Here is a 16305-nt window from a genome sequence, read left to right on the forward strand (position 1 = left end):
GAGAAGAAGAGCTGTTAAGATAGTGAGTGAGCCAGCAAGACAGATGGCTGGTGAAGGAACTGACATTGCAAGAGCTAGAACATTCAGTAGAGAGGAAAAACAACAGCTATACTCATGAAGGAACTGCTGCCAAGCACTTAAATGAAGTGAAAGGAATCGTGCAATTTGAACAGTTTCTATAAAAATTTGGATAAAATGCTGAACTGCAGGCAACAAGCCTGACAGTTCAACACCAGTACAGAAACGGAAAGAGATAGAATGATTAAAAGGTCATGCATCACCTGACAAAACCACAGCAAACAGTTCAGAAATGTATAATGCTCAATAGACATAGCACTGAAAAGATAAATCTATCACCTAGAATCCATTTGCAAAAAGCTGCCTCTTGGTATTCAATATGAAAAGGTGTCAGAAGCTAAGAACTGTGCCCTCCTTCCCACCCCAGCTTTGAAGTGTGTCTATTAAGAAGAAAACAGTTTCCATGAAGCTTGCATTTCTCACAGCTACAGGTTTACTATCGGCAGGATTGCAGAAATTCTTAACAGTCAACTGCAATACCTGTGTCTTGAAACCCACTTAATATCTGCAATCAAGTTTCCACATGCTTTCAAATACTTCTAGTACAAACCACACAATTCAGTTCATATTAAAAAAACAAAACCCCCAAACCCAACAAACCCAAAACCAACAAACCACCACACACAAAGCCCCCAGACACCTGGAAAATTTGGTCACAACATATTTTTGGAAAATTTGGCCACAACATATTCCCCCACAGGGAAGTGGGGGTTGCAGGAAGAACAAGTCTGAGAACTGAACAGTTGTGCATTCACAGTGAGGTGTCCTGAGGTCTCATTAAAATTGATCTCAATTTTATTAGCACTTGATACCATCATAAGAAGCTATAGCTCTGACAAAAAAGAAGGTGCATAATAATATTCATAATAGGCATCTAAATAAACAGGTTCTACATTGACTACTGATTAGCCAATTTACTTTTTACTACTTCTGCAGCCCATTACTATTGCCAGTCATCAAGAACAAGAGGAAAAACGCATCCTTCTTTTGAGTTCTGTGGTGGTGCTTATGTTTTTGGAGTTGCATTACTATATAGATACACACTTCAGTATATGCTGTTTCCATGAAACATGCACTGTATTAAGAAGTTTTGAGCTATATAGTTCAAGGTGTGTGTGGGGAAGCTTATTGCTTAAGACAGCTATTCCAAAATTCAAAATTATTTAAGATACGCTAAGACTTTTACCACTACTGCAGAAGAAATATGGCTGTGACATGGCCAAATAGAATATTAAAAATCCTGTCAAATTTCTTAAAAAATAATATTATCTTTCTGATATTCAGACAATTAGGTTACTTTCCAAGACACTGAAAGATTTTTAATACACAGGCCAAACAACCTAATTAAATAAATTGTATGGGATGGCTCCAAAACATTACAGATCACACATTAATGCAAAAAGCTGACTTAATTATGAAGTACCCATCCCAGACTTTTGCGTACATAAAATAGAGTTGAACAAACCATTAATGTAATAATGAATATAAGAATAATCATCAGAATGACAAAAATAAGCCAGTGCAACTGACAAAACCTAATTAATATGTTTACAGTTCAGGAAAAAACCCCAAACCAACCAGAAGTCATCAGCAGTCATCCCCTTAACTCCACACCCTGCTAACTATCTATACAGATATTTCAGAAATTAACATGCCCTTTCATGATATTTCCCTTCTTCAGGCCACTTCAAGTTTCCCTTTCCTAAGTTTTGCGTTTTAGTTCTGCTAGAAGGCAGCAGCAACATGAAGCAATTGGGAAAGGTTAGGAAAGCCATTGCTGCTACAGTATGCCAGGAGGGACTAAGTAACAGAAGTCCCTGAAGGCCAAACAGGTAACATGAACAGCTCTTCAACATCTCAGAGAAGAATACAATCTCTCCCACACATCACTCACTTAAAGCAGTCAACTTCTGCCAGACTTACACTCAATCCTCTGATTTTGTACCTGAGTCACTTCCCAGTTTAGGAAATTATAGAAGTGGGCTAATAGTCATCAAGCCAGCCAGCCAGTTCAGCATCAATAAAGATGTCAGGGTTTATTAATCATAATCAGTTGAGGCACCTTTTTCTGGTTTAAAAGGTGACTGTGGTGTTAAAGAGTTTGTTGCATAGTATGGGAAAGATACAGGTTAGGTAAAACAAGGCTATACCTCCAGAGGGCACTGACACTTTACCCCCACAGCTAATAGCTCCAAACAAATATAAGGCTGAGAAGCATAACATGCAGATTAGACTTCACCTGGAGAGCACCAACGGACGTTTCGCACCTGGCTCCCGCGAACGAGAGGGCCCGCCCTGCTCCGGCCCATTCTGAGCTCCCAGCCCTGCAGCCGTTACACAGCGCCCGTGGTTGGTGCTTTCCCGCCGTGTCTCCGCCTCTCCTGACGAGCAGCCAACCAGAGCGAGGGTGGCGGGAGCGCGGTTTTTCCTCTCCCTTGCCTGCTGCAGGGGGTGGGCGCCATTACAGTACTCTAAGGGCAGGCGAGGTTTGTGGATGTGCCACCTCGTCGGGGAAGGTAAGCTCGCAGGCAGTAACCAAAACCGGCTTTCTTAATTCATTTTTTCCTTGGCCTTACCTCACTAGCCTGACAAAGGAAGGAGGAAAAAAAATAAAAGAGGGGAAAAAAGCGTAGGTAAGCGGTGGAGAAGGGGCAGCTGAGCGAGGGTGAGGAGGACCGGCAGGGCTGAGAAGGCTCAGTGAGGTGAGGGTGTGGCCTGCCGCTGCTGTGTGTGTGGGGTCTCCCTGCTCTTCAGAGCGTGGATTTCTGTTTGTAAAGCTCTCCTAATTTTGTTTCTCCAGTGTAGTTGTTGGAAATTGCCCCTGCTAAGCAGCATGGAGCAAAGGTGTTTAAATGGGAGTAGTTTTATTAAATAATTATGTTATTAAATAATTTGTTGGTAAATAAACAAAGTTTCAATAGGGGGGTTGTCTAAAACACTAAAGCTTCATGGTTTTTATCCGTGTGCAGTTCCTTACCCATACTGTACCAAGCTGAGATCAAAGCAACCTGGATCTGATTTTGTTGGAAGGGGAGGTCTGAGGTGAGGATGAGGCCAGATGTGCCCATTTGCAGTGTGCCTCATGAAAGACGAGCCCACCTCACAAAACATAGAGTTATTCAAAAGAAACAACAGATGGTACACAAGTCTTACAAGGCAATTTCTTTTTGCTGAGTGATGAAGGAAGCACAGGCTACATGCCATCCTCTCTTCTTAAGTCAGCCTTTAAGTCGGGTAAGCTCTCTTGATCTGTGAGGGTAGGCTAGGGTGGAACTTTTCCATGAGTCTGTGTTAGATTTTATTGACGGTGGATTTAGGAGCTTGGGATCAAATTTATTAACTATTCCATGTTGTGTTTGCTCAAGGGGCAGGAAGGAAACATTAAATTACACTCACTTGAAGTTACTTGCTAATGAATAATGTAATTATACGCTAGGGTATTAGAAGGTTTTTACATTTAGTCCCTGATGTTTTTGTTGTCTCATAAGAATTGTCTGTGTTTACATAGACTTGAATTAATGTTGCTTCTTTAAAAGGCCTATATGTCTAACTGTGGTGAAGAGAGTTTGTGTTAAGAAAATAAAATGCTGAAATTACCAGGGCAGGTGGTATCAGTAAAAAGCCAAACACTTCTACATTAAATGTCATGTATATTTTTTAAAGGCAAGAGTTCCTTAACAGATGCTTGGAGACTTCTCCTTACAGTCCTGATCACAGCATGCAAAAAAGTCTGATGATTCTACATTTTCTGTATGGCAGTTCAGGGAACTGATGAAAGCTGACTTTGTAGTGTAATAACTAGGAGTTGGCCAAATTGAATTTACCATTTGAACCTCAAAGTGAAAGCAACTACTGCTGTGCTGCTAAATTCAAATATCCTCAAAGAAACTCCAGTAACAAACCAACTTTTATTCCTGTCTTTGGGACAAGTAATTGTGCAGAAGGCAGAAATTTGGCCTCTGTATTCCATATTAAAGTTCAAAGTTGTGAATGCTTCAGAATGTATAATCCAATCTCATTTTGCATAGTGCTTTCTTTAAGGAAGTGATTCCTGGAGCATGCGTTAAAGCTAAATGATACCATCCTAATGCACTTAAATAGCAAAAGCTATGTTCTGTTTTGCAATTGTATTAATTCCCAGTTGGATTAATGTTCTATTTTGTCATTTTTTTTCCCCCATGTTGTGTAAACTCAGTTCATTTACATAGATTCAACCGATTTTGGTTACAGGAAAAAAGAGTGAGAAATTACTGCTTTTTCTTTCAGGCCAGCTCATCTGCTGTCACTAGCAATATTGTAGGTTGACATGAGTGAGGAACTAGCAAAAGGAAGAGGTGCTCAGTTCTGGCTCAGAAAGACTAATATATAAATAAAAAAGGGGCTAACCCCAAAACGAGTGCATGGACAGTGTCAGTAAATGTAGTAGTGAGCTTTGTCATTTAAAATAGATTTATTTGGTAGATTTACTCAGTCTGTTTTAGATTGCCTCTTCTCTTGCTCCTTCTCTGGTAGAAATACAGTGTCATAAGTTCCAAAACCCTTGCTGGCTGCAGTATTGGTTTTGAGCATATGAAAACAGATTTTTAAAAACTCAGAGCCAGGTTTTCAAGTACTTGGCATCTATAACTGGGGACAGATTTTCAAGAGAGGTTAGCACTGTCTGTTCTGAGCTCTTATGAATATTTGTCCATTTTGATTTTGTGTCTAACTGAACTGATCTGTTGAAAATCTGGTCCCTGTTGCTAAGCATGACATTCTTAGAAAGCTATGAGGGCAGTAATAACACGTATAACCCCCCAAAAACTGTACAGCAGCCCCCACTAAGTTCAGTACCCCAGAGCTGCTACCCAGCACAAAGTAAAATGGGGGTGAACTCTATGGCATGGGCAGCCAAATAATTTTCTAGGTTGAGCCCCAACTTGGCAGGGAAAGTGTTGTTTTGGTACCTCTATTCTGGCTGTGTGTTTATTTAAAGCATAAGCTTTTCTGAAAAGGAGGCTGCTAGCTGTGAGTCCAAAATGTCATACGTGTTTGGGAAGATACAGGACTGAAATGTTTTAATTAAAATTTGCTCAAGTAACCATCTATAATACTGTGAGTTCTGAGATAACCACCTGCTTCTAGAGTTGTGCTACCTTCTGTCCTGGAGGCCAGGATAAACATTTTGATTCCCTTTCCATGTTATCAGTGGTGCAATTTCTACTTATTTTGATTTAACAGTGTTGAGTCCTGCACTAAAAGAGTTACAGTACAAACAAAATTAATGTTTTGTATTAGAAGAAAACTTTTTTTCTTTTTTACTGGCAGAGCTATTACAGGGTAGTAATATTTATTCAGGTAGTTTTTCTGTCTAGTTATGTAATGACTTATTGCAGATTCAGGCACTGTAGAAGAGTTTTAATTCTGGTTTTGAGTAATTCTTTTAATTTTAGGGTAATATAGTTGTCCACTTGTACAATATTTTGGCATTGTCATTGGTGCCTTAACAATCACTATGTCTAATTAGGTATTGACTAGTTAAACAAATTTTACATGGTTGGAAATTAGCTTGTGTTTATGAGAAGTACTTACTATAACTATGTAAATTCTGTATAGGGATTTATCATTTTATTATCAGGACACAATTTATGAATATGCAAAGTTTTTGTAAATTGATTTGGAAGAATTTCTGTGCCAAGTAAAGCCACAGAAAGATAGTTTCCTTAATATTAGGGGTGTGTATATATATATATATTTTCTTACTTAGCAGTCCCACAAACTTTGTGATGTCTTCTGGCGAATAGAAGTTGTGCACAATGTACCTGTTTTGCCAAGTGGGGATGTAGTGCAAGATTCCTCAGAAAATTTTGCTAGTCCTACTTCCATAGAAGCAGAAATTAAATAGTGATCAACTTCATTTAATAGGAAGAAAGTAAATAATCTGTTTGAAGTGCGGGAGATACTAACATGGCTGTTTTATAATAATTTGGTATGCCTTTGGACAAAGCTTTTCATATACAATCTCCATCAATTGATGCTAACATAAACCCTGGGGAAATGAATAAATAATTGTTGTATCTGAAGAAACAGAACAATAATTTTCTGTGAAAAGACAAAACAAATCAAAGCAGAGCTGTGTTTTTTACGTGCATTGTACTTCTTTTTTTCTGTGCTTGCACAGATTAAATATGGACTTTGAATAATCCAGATTAAGCAGACTCTAAGACTTTAATTCTTGCGTAGGAAGCCTGGGATACCTGTCTATATGCTAGTGTTGCACTTACCAGAATAGCTATGTATACCTCAGATAAACAGATGAAAGTAAATTTAAAATGGCTAAATTTAAGACAATAGAGAGATTCACAGCAGTCACAGCCTGGTTTTGGACAAAGAATATGTCATGTGCTTATAATGATATTCAGCTTCATTTGTCACCATTTTGGGGGAGGATCACTTGGCTCTGTTTTACATGTGTATTCCTTGAATGTCCTTCTGCAAATGAAGATTTAATTTGGTGAGGCTAATGCAGTGAATCTGATTCAGCTCGCACTTTGGCGACATTGTGAGCCCATTATGGCATTATTACTCTTCAATTAAAGGCATGAAGGTAAGAGGTGGCCTAGTAATGAAAAGTACACACCCAGAGCAATGTAGCAAAAATTTTAATTGAGGCAGAAGGAAGACAAAATTATCAATACACTGATATCTATCAAAAGGACATTTTTCAAAGTGGCTATTTTGAAAGAATACCCAAGAACTGTTAGTGCTAAATGTTACTGTGCCATCGTCTGTTCATCCAGGCTGCAGACTGGAATTTGTCTCTGCAGATACCTGCCTTTGTAGTTCTATGTATTGCATAACACTTGTATTGAAACAAGGTCAGGCTGTTTGGTATGAGGATATTTGTTCAACTTGTGAGAATACTGTCTAAGCTACACTTGAAAATATAATCATAGAATGGTTTGGATTAGGGAAAGACCTTAATATCATCTAGTTCCAGCCCGCCTGCTGTGGGCAGGGACACCTCACACTAGACCATGTCACCCAAGGCTCTGTCCACCCTGGCCTTGAACACTGCCAAAAAATATCTAACATGAAAGTGTATTTTCTGCTGCAGTGTTTAATGTGCTTTCAGTTTTGAAAATCAAGTACTTAAATTATTTATTTGTACTCCAGAAAACAAATATTTACTAGCATTGATATAAAATCAGTGTAACCATCTTGTGTCATTTAAGATATTAGAAACTAACTTTGTGTGCGTTTCCAGAATGTCCTTTCTCTTATGTGACTAGAATTTTGTGAGACTGTTATGTGATCTTACAGGATACCTTTGTTAGAGAACTCCTGCCTGGTGTAGGATCACTTCACTGGGGCTGGTCTGAATTTTGCACACTAAACTAAAAGGATTAGAGGAAGCAGAGGGAAAGTACGGGACAGAGTCCATATAAGTTACATATGCATTATCAACTGATTCAGTACTGCTTCAAAAGTATGAACATTTCCATTCTGAAGAAAAAACAGTTCCGCAGAGGCCTGGTGGTCAGAGAAAATGTAATCAACCTGAGCAGCAAGGACTTAACTTGTTTTGGTTCAGTAAAGAGTGAAATCTAAGAAAAATGACAGAAGTGGAGGCAAAAGCTGTAGTTTGGTTTTTTTTTTTTTTTTTTTTTTTTTCAGAAGAGGTGTGTCAAACTCGAGGTACTTCTGAACAGAGATCCAGTACAGTAGGAATATTAAGGCTGCTGACTGAGAGAATTGCAAGCAATAGTGAGTTTCATTTAGCTACTCTTTTTGCCCTCTTTACTAATTTATCTGCAAATAGTCATATAAAGATTTCAAAGTTGCCAGCTGCAGTGTGACATGTTGTGATACAATATAGTACTTTGGTGATGCAGATCCATGATGTTTCAAGATGATGTAAAGCAGTGCTGCTGCACACAGGTTTTAGCTGCATTGGTCGATTCCTTGGTTCAGTTGACTGTACAGGGCTACTTGAGGTGCCAGTGTCAGTGTGAAAATGTATACAGAAGGAAGGAGGAAGAGCAAAACCATCTTTACTGGTGGCTGCATAGGTTCTCACTAGCTAAGCCGAAATTTCTATGAATATATGAATAAAGGACTTGCACAAAGTTCAGTTACTCCTTGCTGTTTGGAGTAGTTTATTGAATTATTAAATGTCATCCTGCATTTAAATCTGTCCAATTTTCTGTTCTGGTTTGCTTTAAAACCGGAAAAAAATCACTTAAGTGTTCTAGGTGCTATGGAGACAGTGCTGATGTCAGAAATGTTTTCAGTAGGGGCCTGGGAAAGGGAAACAGATGGCTACAGTTACTGTTAAACATAGTTACTAGCTGGTGCCTAACATAGAGCCATGGAGTGAGGTACAGAATTGCTGAGCTAACAGTGGATGTGGTGGACTGTTAGGAAGGTACCAGAGCTTGGAGGAGGCAGAGGTGGTTAGCTTACCCTCAGTGCTGTGTTAGTGAAATGCAATTTTGATGTGTCCACACAGGGCTGAGCCATATCATATGGCTCCTTCTGTTTGAGTTGATGCAAACTCAGGTGTCTGTATTATTTGTGGACTTCTGCCACGTTACACTGCATGTCCGACTCTGGCCTTTCTTCTGTTCCAATATGTGACAAAGTATCCTTTTAGTACTTGGGTGGTCCTGACCTTTATGGACCTTTATTCTCTAAGTGACTTCCAAAGTCAGGGGTTTTCCAAGAACTGAAGAGCCAGGGTGGAAGGATAGTACAGGTGTAGCTTGAGTGCCATGGTTAATTAAATAAATGCTTGGTTTTTCTTAAGCATTAAACTCTTGGGCAATGTTAAATGCTCTTGCCTCTAATAGCTTGTCACAGTATCTTGTACCGAACAGGAGCAAAGCCAGAGACTCAATCACCAAAAAAGCTTTCCAAATCCTGGACTTCTCCCTCATGCTGAGAAAAAAACACCTCCTCTATGAACCTTGAATCCAATTTTTTCCACTTAACAACAGTGCAGAACTCTGCTGTAAGGTCATTTGCTTGGTTCTTGGGTTAGCCACCCTGCATGGTTCCCCTGCATGCCTCTAAAGTATACTTGTGATCAGATGTTTCCAGCTACTTCCAAACAAAGCTGCTTAGTTGTACTCTACTCTGCCTTATCTGTTGCCTCACTTGCTGTTAGTTTTTATTCTGAACTACAAATGAGCAGTCAGAATGTCTTGGTTGTTGATTTCTCAAGGTTTCTAAAAGCCTCTTTTGTTTTACCTTCCTTTGCATTAAGAAGAAGCTGCCTCTAAATATCCCTTGAGGTCACCTTTCTTCCTTTCAAGTTGTCTAAAATAAAACGAAAGATTCTGTAAGCTCTTCAGTGCAGAGATTGTCTCTTTGTAGAAGTGTTTAACTCAGCTGGTCCCAGGAATCCTTGCAGGGGCCTATAATAACAGCTTGAGAGGGAAGAAAAAATAATGTTTCCAGGTATAAATTATTCTTTGATGGGAAGGTAAGTGTGAGGTGGCTTCCAGGATCATTTCTTCGTAATGAAATGTGCATGAATGCTAACAATATGCAATCATTTTTAATCAGGCTGACGTGTCTACAGTGCCAAGAACAATTTTTTTTATTAATGGTATTTAGGGCACCAGTAGCGTTTTCATGAGCTAGAATGGGCTATGTGACAAAACGATTCTGTGCTGAAAAGCTACAATTATTCTGTAAACTTCAAAAACCAGAATTCAAGATTAGAAGAGGCTGAAAATTTCTGTGTTTGATTGGCTCAGGCTGAAAGCTGGAGAAGAGGCGGTTTGCCTTTTATACGTTCTGTCAACTATAACAATGCTAACCAAGGAAAGCGTCATCTCCCTTTTCAAACAAAAGTAGTATAGGGCAATAATAAATCTCAAAAGAAATTAATGATTGGAAAAAGCAATGTTTTACATATAAATGCTTCTAATGGAGCTATGAGCATCAGTCTTGTGCTCTATCACTTTGAAAAATACCATGTGAATCCATGTAGCTTTTAGTGACTTAAGATATGAAAGGTGTTATTTATTTTAATTTGTATTATGTTCCTTATAAAATATTAAATAGTTCTTTGGCATCAGAGAGTACTGTTAGGTCTTTAAGACTGTACAGAAATATTGTTCATAACTTCAGAAGCTTAAGTTGCTAATGCCATAAACCATGATCAGCAAAGGAGAAGTCCTACGGGTCTCTGAGATCTAAGTATGTGCAGGTGTGTATATTAAAATTTAAGAAATACGTACTTTACCAGTATTTTTGGCCTGACTAAATTCTTAAAAACAAAGTCATACTTTACATCTGCAAATGAGTGGCTTAGTCTTTTAAATGTTGTCTATTTTTTCTCTATGTATCATCTGTCACTCTCGGGAGCTGTATGGTACAGATTTCTAGATCATCTCTTCAGCTTTGGGGTATAGACTTCCTGTGTATATTTTATTTTACGAGAGTTAAGATTCATATTGTTTGCTAGAACCTTAAAGAAAAAAACCCATCTATGTTAGGGATTGTTAATCATAGGTGTATTACATCAGTGTGAAATTAAAAAGAATAGTAGACCTTTTTCTGCTGTATTGCATGGGAAATTGATGACTATTTTGATTGTCCATTTTCATGCCATAGCCATCCCCAAACTCTGCCCACAAAGTGTACCATCATAAAAATGAAGCTGTAATGAGATTCCTCTGCCTCATATGAATGAAAAGTTTGACATTTGAAAGCGTTGACATTTCTTGGAAATTTCAGAAATGTATGTACAAGCTGAGTTTTGTGCATAGATTTTTCAAACAAAGGAAATATTTTAGTGCTTTTATTATTTTTTTTTTCCCCAAATTCTACTGTTACAAATCCCTAAAAAGTAGCTTATGCAATACACATGAAGGATGCTGTATGCTACAGGGAAGGACTGCTGAGACTAAAACAGGAAGAACTGACCATTGAAGAATCTGTTGTGTTCCGTTAGGACTTCAGAAGAAGTAGCCATTCAACCTATTTTGCAAATAGAAATATTATCCCTGCATCTTGTCTTTGTGTTGCAGTTGTGTTGCCTGAATAATTTATGACAAAATATAGTGGGATTTGAGTCCTAATTAATGGACATACTCTAGTGTCCTATTGCCACAGGTTGTTTTCTGTGGTTCTGGAAAATATCGGCAACAAGTAGTTTCATTTCAACTTGGGGATTTACTGTGACCTCATTGCATTGTGCATAATAGATGGGTTTTTTTTTTTCCCTCTTCTCAGAGTTTTTCATTGGAAATAAACTTGTAAAATTTGAGTCATTCAGGCGTCCATAGCACTTGTAACAGTCAGGGGTTGAGGAACTCGTGTAAAAAGCACTAATTGCATTCTGCAGTATACTTTTTTGCTTGCTATTAGAAAGTGCTGTAGCAGTGTTTGCATTTTTCTAAGGATTGTACTCAGCTATTCTCTTTCCCTGAGATAGTTGGGGTACAGTGGAGACTGCAAACGTTTTTTGCCTGAAGATAGAGCTGATTTGGATATGGCTTATATTATTTAGTGCTTATTTTGCTGGTGTTCGGCAGCAAACAGTATCTAGTTACTAAGTAAAAAATAATGTAGAATCCTTTGGGATGATAGTAGTGCTTTAAAACTTTAAAGTTTTAATTCAAGTCTGAAACTGGAGAAAATGCATCTGGTGGATAAGATGAGCAGCTAGTTCTAATTACTTCAGTGTGCAGGTATCATCTGCTGTGCTAATATGCAACTTGTTTATCAGATACCTGGATTCCAAAATAGTTTCTTTTGACTGGGTTTCTATCCTGGACTGTGTTGATGACTTCTTTATATGAAGTTTTAAATAAAGGAAATAATATATTGGCATCTGACCTAAATCTGCATTTTACTTTTGAAGTCAAATAGTCAGCCAATTAAAAACTTGCATCTAAGCTGATGCACTCAAGCTTTCAGAACCAGAAGAATTTACAAAAGATTAAAGGTCATAAGCTTGTAAAACTGTTTGTTGCTAGACTACATTTGTGGTCTCTAAGATTTAGGTATTCTTTGAAATGTCTGTGGCTCTCCAGTACAATTGGAAGCCCCCTTTGTGTGATGAAGGTTTCATGTTTTTATCAGAAAATTGAGAGCGAATAGCAAACCCTCTAGAGAGAAGGAAGAGAATGCATGGAGAAACAAGACACATGGTTAATTTGTAGTAGACTTTTGTTTTTCTTTCCTGAGTATTAGGAGATTAGTTACGGCATTGTCTCAAGCATCAACAGTATTTAATGTTACTCAATTTTTGTCCAGTGATAATCACCATAGAATCAACTTTAAGTTCATGAAGTCCAGCCATTGTATCCTTCATTCTTCTGAACATTGAAGAACAAAATTACGTAACATTAAAACTGTCATTGGTTCTAATGTCTTCAGTGTGCTGTTTTAGAATCAGAAATTCAAGTATTTCCAAGTGTCACATCACCACAGGACTATGTTTCCCTATGAAATATTATACCTTTTGTCACTTTCATGGTGACCTCTCATGGAGCTGCCATATTTCTGATTATTGTTCAGTCTGTCTCTGTAGAAAAGAATTTACATGACAGCTTCCTGTTTCTAATCCCTATTTGAGATAGCATTTTGTGTAGCATTCTTTATTTTCTCCAGTAAAGATTTTGCTGGTTTCAGAAATTAGTTCTATTATACCGTTAACTTCACAAATCTTCATTTTTCTATAGAAAACATCTATTGTTTTTCAGAGAGAGGCAGAATAACTTTTTCTCTTTTTTTTTTTTTTTTTTTTTATGGAATCTTCATGCTAACTCTTAGTCCTTGGTGTGTGGGGGAAAAAAAAAAAAAAAAGACCAAATTGAAAATTAATGAAGTTTGGTGGTGGGTGAAACTCACATAATTTAGTGTCTTCATGTTTAACTGTGCTTCCTGTAAAAAGCCAAAGAGGCTTAATGGGCTGAATGTAAGATTTAGGACCTGGGAGACTTGTGTTCTTTCCTTGATGCTACTGCGTATTTTTCCTGTGTAATATTTTGAAATCTTGTTTCCTTCTGTCTTGAGAAATGCTGAAGAATTACCTATGAGAAAAGTACCAATTTAGGAATTATAGCTAGAACGCATGCACATTGTTTTATCATTAAGTGTTTGAGCTGTACAAGGCCTTGTGCTATCCTCTTATATGAAAACTTTGAATATGCTTAACTGCCAGTACATTCTTAAATATGAAGCCATTTGTTAAATACTCAGGCATTTCTCTGTTCATGATAGCGTTTTTCTGCAGTTTAATTATGGCTAAAATTTTAAAACTGACATGGCTTTATTAATATAAGTGACCTTTTCTGCTAGTATGTTCAAGAGAACAAAGACAAAGAAACAGGTGTTCTGGCAGAAAGTTCAAAACAGAGTAGTTCAAAGTATTCTCAAAGCCCAAGGAAGACACTTCTGTGAGGGGCATTCAACTTATCTAGCTTTGTGCATTACAGTATAAACATTGTCTACACAGCATCTGAGCTAATCATCTATACAACCTCTTTTGTTAGTGGGAAGATGTAAGCACTTAATTGTGCAGTACTTTTCAGCTTTGTAAATCTGAGAGAAAATACTTCCTATACAGAGATCAGAGCAATCTGTTATACCTGTAAAACTTCTTGGATATATTTGTAGGGGAGGAAGAGCACAACACATTTGGCTGTGTTTTATATCACTTCAGCTAATGTTTAAACTACGGAGGTCTGTCCTGAGACTGTTTAAATGTAGAACAGATTTGCTTTGAATAGGCTTTGTCCAAAAAGTAATCACTTGTAACATATTGCAGTTACTAACATATAGCACAGCTGAATGACTGTCACCACTTCACAAAGAGACATGCTTATTCTCTAAAGTTCACCCAATTCTTTCATTTTTAATAATGGAGCATTTGGTTATTGACTTCGTGTATTTACCGTTCTTCTTAATGTCAGGTGGATGTTGCTGTGCTGTAATTTGAAGTCTTGTGGTAAAGGCAACAATTAAAGTAAAACAGAACTAAAAGAAAATATGAAGAATCAACATGTCTAAGGAAAGACAGCATTGTAGTGTTACTTAAAAACTAAAGCAGACATAACTTCTCTTATGAATAATGAAAAAAGTTGCAGTTTCCAAACAGTTATTCTTGTTTTCTCAGGTGAACTGTGATAGGAAGTATAAAAACCTAAAGAAATCAGTGGGTTTTAATCCTTAAAGGCTGTGAAGTTTTGTGGAATGATGGTAAGAAACAATCAGTTTGCTGTTCCTGTGTCCTGCTTATATGTCTGCAGTAAATGTCGTTCCATGTATTTCTTTAGCCTTAGTGCAAAGCACTACTTTGGACTCTCAGATGGGTGTTGTCCCACAACAAAGCACTTTTTTTTCTTTTTTTTTTTTTTTTTTTTTTCAGTAGGTGAAGGGCCACGGGCACCCTTTATTTGTTAGAATCACTTCTCTACAAGTAGATTTTAAGCCTGTGACATGAAGAATGTCCGGAGATAGTGAAACCTGAGGACTGAGTTTCATACTTTTATTTTCAGTTTACATGATGTTAAGATATTTATCTAAAACCAGATACTTATTTAATAGATGCTTTGTATTTTCTGCTTGATGATTACGGAGAAAGTAAAATAACTTCATATACAATTCAATTTGGATAAGCACTGAAAATGTTAAATGCTCAGTTGGAACTTCAAATGCTTTTTTATTAATTTAACTAACATCACTGTGGCCCAAAAGAGGACATACTGAAGGGTAAGGAAACTGACATTCTGTGTTGGATAGGATGAAGGGAAAATAGTCTGTAAAGGGTATACATAATATAACTTGAGTTACAGAGAAGTACATAGATTGGCAAAGCAGCACCGTCCTGTTGATATGAATGTGATGCCAATTTTGATGGTTTTGATTCAAAGACTAGGATTTCCCACTGTAAATTTCGTGTTATTTCTTTTTTTTTTTTTTTTTATTTAAAAGAATCAAAAGTAAGATTGTATGGATTTTCAGTTCATTCTCTCATTTCAGGGCTGTGGGAGATTTGTGCTTTTTATATAAGTAGTGTGTGTGTGAGAGACTGATTTATGCATACTTACATGGATTATGCATATGCAATTAGATACATAATAGGTGTGAATTTTTTGTTTGTTTTGGGGTGGGGATTTTGTTGTTGGTTCCCCCCCCCCCCGAATTCAAAAATACCTGTTCGTGTAAATTGCATAGAACTTGCAAAGAATATATGTACCTCTGTGTGTGTATATATATATGTGTGTGTGTGTGTGTGTGTGTGTATATATATATATGCCAGTGCTTTGGTCATATTGTACAGTTCTTGTTTGGATATTTATGTGTAGTCATCGTGCAAAAATTGCTGTCAGTTGCACTGGAGTTAGGTCCCAGTGTTCCTTCAGATAAAAGAACCGAAGACCCAGTGTTTATTCTGTATTTCTCCAAAAATTAAAATGAGTTGCTCTTAGTTAAAGATTTAGGAATCTTAGCTTGAGAAAATGCAGTCATTCTGAATGTAGACTTTTCTATAACTTCTGATCCAGGCTTCTGAGAATTTGGGAATGAAGTGTTTGCTTGCTTCCTTTTACTTACTGCTTTTTAGTGAGAGCTGCTAGTTGACATGCTTTTTCAGTCTAGTATAATTTTGGGTGGTACCTTTTTTTTTTTTTTGTGTTTTGTTGGAATTTTTTTTTGTTTTTGTTGTGTAGGGGGATGCTCAATCTGGAAGAGCTGTAAGTGGCTATTGTAAACAGGTAAACGTCTTCCAGATGTATTTATAGATTTTGGCTGTCCTGGAACACACAGTGCACAAAAATGAGTAAAAAGCCACATGAGAAATTATATTTGAATACCAGCTGAATGAAGACACGTACCAAATTTTTGAGAGAAACTGCATCAACATAGCTTCAGATAAGTTAAAAAGTGTTCTAATTCCTGTCATTACTGTTGTACAAAATAAGCACTGTCATATCAACTGCAGTGAAGTAGTATGTCTCCAGTCTCTTTTGTTTAAATCTGCATAACATTCGTGCCCATGTCCTGTGCTACTGTTCATGAGTGTAATGAATTCTGTCTTTAACACTGCAGGGAAGGCAAGTTCAGAAGATAGTTACAGTCTATGTATTTTATGTATGCAGAATTATTCAGTGAGGTATGACTATGCTTAAATATCATGCCAGGTATATGATAAGACTCAGAAGCTACTTCAGCATTGGTTTAAAACAAACAAAAAGGTGTAGTCTAGCTCAGATTCTGGACTTGTGC

General features: G+C 37.3%; 1 protein-coding gene across 2 annotated transcripts in view; it reads left to right on the forward strand.

The window, feature by feature from the left end:
- The first annotated feature begins 2323 nt into the window (after positions 1-2323).
- SMPD3 (sphingomyelin phosphodiesterase 3) overlaps positions 2324-16305 on the forward strand; it is a 101574-nt gene continuing 87592 nt past the window's right edge. For both annotated transcript variants that reach the window (XM_065663398.1, XM_065663401.1), the window contains exon 1: positions 2324-2594. The gene's annotated coding sequence lies outside the window, so the exon portion shown is untranslated. The remainder of the gene's footprint in view (positions 2595-16305) is intronic.

Source organism: Lathamus discolor, chromosome Z (assembly GCF_037157495.1).
Source record: "Lathamus discolor isolate bLatDis1 chromosome Z, bLatDis1.hap1, whole genome shotgun sequence".
Taxonomy (NCBI): domain Eukaryota; kingdom Metazoa; phylum Chordata; class Aves; order Psittaciformes; family Psittacidae; genus Lathamus; species Lathamus discolor.